A 6,179-nucleotide genomic window follows, 5' to 3' on the forward strand; every position below is an offset into this window, starting at 1 on the left:
ACACAAGACTCGACTACATTGTCTTCAGTAAAATATTCTTCTGCAAAATAGATTGCCAATTGGAGCCAAAGTGTGTATGAATCTTCATTTGTAGATACTTCACAATGTTTGAGATTTTGAAGTTGAACAGAAATTCTAAAATGGCTGTTGGGCCAAAAACATTGCCCGAAATTTCAAAACTTTTCTGAGGAATCGCTTGGCATTTAATTGGGATTTTGAGGTTTTGTGTCAATCTAAATCAAAGAGAGTTTGAGCCAAGGATCCAAGTTTAACTTAGAACCCTTTGAGAAATATATACACATATTTTTTTTTCTCAGAAACATTCAACATTTAAACAAAATCTTGCACCAGATACTAGGATGATTCTATTCTAATAATTATTATTATAATTTGTAAGCTACTTTTTTTACCAAACCAAAATGAATATTAATGACAACAATATTGCAGCATAACAGAACCATATGGGAAAAACATACAAACCGCTTCTAACAAACCATCTCTAACATCAAAGATGAATACCATTGAGGTTCATAATTTAACGTAGAAACATATTGGTAACGCATACACATATCATAGTTTCTCCTTTGAAATTGTCTCAAACATTTAACAAAATCTTGAATAAATGATACAAGTGTGAACATATACTAATTTTGAGTATTTGGTGCCAATCTCAAATCAAAAATAGTTGTCACCAATGGCAACAGTTTAACATTGAACCCAATGAGAAAGACATTCAAACCAAAGTATGCACAAATGCTACTAAGGTGTTAAACACCATGCAAAACATACATTGTAGTTAAGCCCACACATTCAATTAAATATACCTGTAATTTCTGCTAAAGAAGGGAACACATACAGTACATGTAGTAATACCTGCATAAAATCACTATTTGTATCATGCAAAATTTAGTATGAAAGTCACAAAGTACCATGTCTCAAACCAAACTATTACTATCCACACTGATCTGTGTCTATGCTAGTTTTTAATTAAATTTTAAAAAAAACATAACTAAATGTGTATTGCTGTACAGCCATAAACACTTATGGTCCTAAATTCTGTCAAGGTTTATATTTTGGCAATGCACAATGTCATGCTTTTCTTAGACTGTTTATGAAGTATTGTATTAAATCTTTTGGATGGGTACTGATTGATATATTGTGCCTGTATAATGTTGTGTGTCAAGTTAGTGTTTCGGATGACCTACTATTATAAAAAAAAATACAGATCTTTGATTCATAAAAAAATCATGAAAATGTTTTGTTCGGATACTTTTTTTTTTCGTTTTGTTTGTAGCTAATGAGTTTGTTTTTCTTATTCATTTGTACATAGAATATTCAAGACAAAGAGATTGAAATCGTATTTCATTCTGGACGACTTATCGTATTTCATTCTGGACGACTTACATTTTACGTGAGACAGTGACATTCGTGTCATCACAATGCATCTATTTCTTTTCGACATCTCATTTCAGAAAATAGAATATGAAAAACAGTGAAACAAAGTATAAAAGAACATTTAATATATTACCAATTCGATTTATCAAACTACAGCTTTGTCCTTTTCTTGAAGTCTGTTACAAGAAAAGATTCGAAAAAATGCACGAATGTTTGCTGAAATTGTATTTTCTTTCCTTCATTAGTGGTAGCGATTTTATCAATGTTTTTCTTCACAGCATCCGTGTTTTTCTTCTTGTCACCGTTGTTTTTCTTCCTAACCATCTTTCTTTTTTCTTTTTTTTTTTTTTGGGGGGGGGGGGGTTTCTTCAAACCCTTTTGTTTAGCCTTCAGATCATAAATAGTTTGCTCCACTTTCTTCTCAAGACCCTTATTATTCTCAGTATCTTCTGTGTTTTGCTTTTCTTAAAATGATTTTTTCCCTTAGCAACCATGGTTTCCACCTTGTACTTCTCTTCAGTTGTTACTCCTTCTTTCTATATCTTCTTCATTTCTGTAAATACAAGTGTTAAAATAAAATAAGTTTTAAAATCATAATAAAAAATAAGATGAAGTGTTACGATGATCCACGCGACACTAATTGATTACCAAAGACTTTTTTTGTTATTGTATTTAACATATATTTCAGTATCGATTAACTTGATCTAGTTATTTAATCCATTTTTACTATCCATGTTTAATCATGAAAATTAATTGCAAAAAGTAAAATAACAAAAATACCGAACTCCAAGGAAAAATTCAAAACGGAAAGTCCTTTATCAAATGGCAAAATCAAAAGCTAAAACACATCAGAAACAGAAGCATAAAGTTTTCATGAATTCAATAAATATAATCAATATTGAAGAAACAATTTTTTTTTTTTTAAATATTGCAAGAAAAGTGACAGCTTCAGTAGCAAAGTGGAAACATAACTAGACAAGCGAGTGGACGATATACAATTGAATGGCTTTTTTTTAAAGTTTCATTCATTATGGTGTTTAAGAAAAAATGACAAAATTCTGATTATGCTTATCCAATTATGTGTCGTTGTCTTTTTCCCATATAAGTGGTCATTCTATTGGTGACAGCAGTGTGCAGGTTTTTTTTTATTGTGTGTTTTAATTTTACGGCTTAAGGTATAGATACCCAAATTGGGAGTTACTGAACAGGTTTCATGGAGCCTCATCATTACACTTAATTGAAATCGGTGATTTGTTAGAGTCCAGTAATGCATATGTTATTGTAGCTCTGTGGATAGGAAGAAAAGAAATACAGGGGTTGTTTCACTGATCTATTATCATTTCTCAGTATGTCATGTTATTGCTAATTTATTATGTGTACTTTAAATAGATTTTTTCTAAATGCATAGGATAGTTATTGAATAAAAGTAATGTTTGCCACACGATGATTAACTCTCAAAGATCGACTGGAACAAATTAATTATGAGGCAGCACGTATAGTTACTGGGGCTACTAAGTTAACAAGTCTACAAATTCTTCTAAAAGAGACCGGGTGGGAAACTCTCAGGGAAAGGCGAAAAAATCACAAGCTTATTTTGTTTCATCAGATGGCTAACAATAACTCTCCAGCCTATCTTTCAAATCTAGTCCCTACCAACTTTGGCCAATCACATCCGTATGGGACACGTAACGCAGGAAATGTGCCTCACATGCCTGCACGAACGAATTATTATCATAACAGTTTTCTTTCTTCAACTGTCCGTCTTTGGAACGAGATTCCGATTAATATCAGACATTCTTCTTTATATATATTTTAGAAGTATTTGAAGAAAACTTGGGTTGTCCCAAAATATTTTTATAGTGGTAGTAGACTAGGACACATTTTGCTTACTATAATTAGAACTGAGAGCAGTGGTCTGAATGAACATTTGTATAGAAAAAATTTAGTTACTGATCCTTTTTGTAAATGTAGACAGATTGAAACATCTGAACACTTTTTATTGCGTTGTCCGCAATACCAATTACTTAGAGAGTTTATGCTGAGTAACTTGTCATATACATAAGTTACTGTATGGTAATCCTTTGATGGTCGACATTGAGAATACTGATAACTTTCTTATTATTCAAGATTTTATTCTTAAAACAAAGAGATTCGTGTGAATTTCATATACATGCATTGAGATATATAATTATGTATAAATTAAATTGTCGTTAATTTATATTTATATTTACACCTGTGTAGTTTGATAGCACTGTAGTTCAGTTGTGGATTTGGTCAACAAATGCTTCTTATTTCAGTTAAAAAAATATTTTTGACGCCATCCATCTATTATTATATCATATGGGAGAGGAATTTGTAAAAGCGAAAATTCACTTTTGTTTTCCAATCCTAATAAAACTGTCATATTGTAATGTTTACATTATTATTTTCAAAATAAAATATTGCTTACACTAACTCTCAAAACACTACATGTGGACTTCTGCATTATATATATTTAAGTTGCGTTAAATCGGGGAGGACAGGTGTGGCGTCTGTCTGGAAATTCGATTGCACATATATAAAAATAAGAAGGTGTGGTATAATTTCCAAAAAGACTCTCCATCAGATACCAAATGACATAGAAATTCATAAGGAAGGATTTCACATTGCGATTACTTAGTTCTGCAACTTTCGGGAATGACATATACCCCATGAACAAACTGATTGAGAATATATATTAAACTATGCGTGGGAGAAGAAAAGGTGTGAAAAAATAGAAAAAAAAGGAGTTGTCTCTGGCATCCACTTAACAATTGGATTTTTGAAATGACAAAATTGAACTGCCTTTCAATTTCAAAATTATTTCATTTGGTAACTTCGAAAATATCAAATAAAATTTTGTTAAAAATAACATTATTTGCTTACAAAATACAATGTTTACCGAACAAAAGTACAAGATGTATTGGCAAATTTAGATGCTTTAAAAATGGAAAACCTGAACTTCATTCAAATACCTCTCTGAAGATGAGTATAACAAATACTAAAGGCCCTGACTGTCCATTATAGACTAAAAATGAATGGTGTTTTTCGGGGATTTTTTCTTATAAATAAAGTTTGATTTTAACACCACAAATATATCCGAGAAAGAAAAAAAGAGTCCTTCTTTTGGTTATTAGATAACCATTTATGTTTGCCTAACGTTTTACAATAATATATTTCATTGTTGTTTTTCTTGAAATTTTCTTGATGTGAATATGTCATTCTGTATACCTTTGTTCATACATATTGTGTCCGTCCATTTGTTTCAATAAATCTAATTCATTATTAATAACAGAACAGAGAATGCTAGAAAAGAACATGATAGAGTTCTCGCAAATTCACCCAATCACATTTAAAGCATATGTAAAAAAAAGTAGTACTACTCTTGCAAAAATTAGTTCTTTTGATGTTGTTGTTTACTGAAAGTAACAAATGAGTTTACATGAATGAAACTTTTGCTGAATGAGAATATATTTTAGAGTAGATGTGTTACATAGTGAGCTTATTGAGATATATTGACTATATCAACCAACGGAACGAAGGGAAAACAATGGTCTCGTTCTTGACTTGGTACAGGCATTTTTCGAAATAAATAGCGGGTTAAACCTGGTTTTATAACTAGCTAAACTTCACACTTGTATGACAATTGTTTATAGTTCCGTATATTGACCAAAATGTGTGAGTAACTCAAACAGACATTCTAAACACATCCTATATATAAATAAGAAGATGTGGTATGAGTGCCAATGAGACAACTGTCCATCCAAGTCACAATGTGTAAAAAGTAAACAATTATAGGTCAAAGTACGGCCTTCAACACAGAGCCTTGGCTCACATCGAACAGCAAGCTATAAATGGCCCAAAAAAGACTAGTGTAAAACAATTCAAACAGGAAAACAAACGGTCTAATCTATATAAAAAACGAGAAACGAGAAACACCTATGAACCACACCAACAAACGACAACCACTGAACAACAGGCTCCTGACTTAGGACAGGTGCATAAAAATGCAGCGGGTTTAAACGTTTTAACAGGCGCCAACCTTCACCCTAACCTGAACTATGTATACTTATGATATATGCATGAAATTACAAATCTCAGTCTGGAATTATCAATTCTTAGTATTTACTTTTCATTTGTTTAAGCTGTGTGTAATTTTGTTTCTTATTCTGTAAATTGTTATTCTATTTGTGTAATTTATAATTTACAAGATGTATTTTTGATTTTTTTTTAACTCAATATAAATTTCAGTGTTTAATTTGTTATTGTCATGAGTGTGTTTTTAGTTTTTTTAAAACAAAGTGTGTGTTTTTTTCAATTCTCGGTGTGATTTTTTTTAGCAATGTTAATGAATTCCACATAAGTGGCAACACCGCCTGCACCTTATCCAACGCTCTAGACCTCTCGACAACTAGGCTATAAAATAACATAGCTTTCGTTAGTCGAGTAATGCCTTTTCTCGTCGGCTTTATATAGGGTTGTTACACAGTACATGATGTATAGTAGCAAGTAGATGGTATACCTTGGAGATCAGCTGTTTGTGTCTGTTGTTGATAATATATGTATACCAACTTCAGTGCACACAACACGTGTTTCCGGAATAACATTAATCAACAGAGGTTTGGGTAGTCACAAACATTAATAACAGCTCTTCAAATTTGTTCGGATTGATGTTTAACTTTTTCCAAAAAGACTTTTTAAATGCTCGGCATTTCTAATTATTCCGTGAATGATTAAAATGCACACAAATACAACAAACATGTATG

This window comes from Mytilus californianus, unplaced genomic scaffold (assembly GCF_021869535.1).
Source record: "Mytilus californianus isolate M0D057914Y unplaced genomic scaffold, xbMytCali1.0.p SCAF_4, whole genome shotgun sequence".
Taxonomy (NCBI): domain Eukaryota; kingdom Metazoa; phylum Mollusca; class Bivalvia; order Mytilida; family Mytilidae; genus Mytilus; species Mytilus californianus.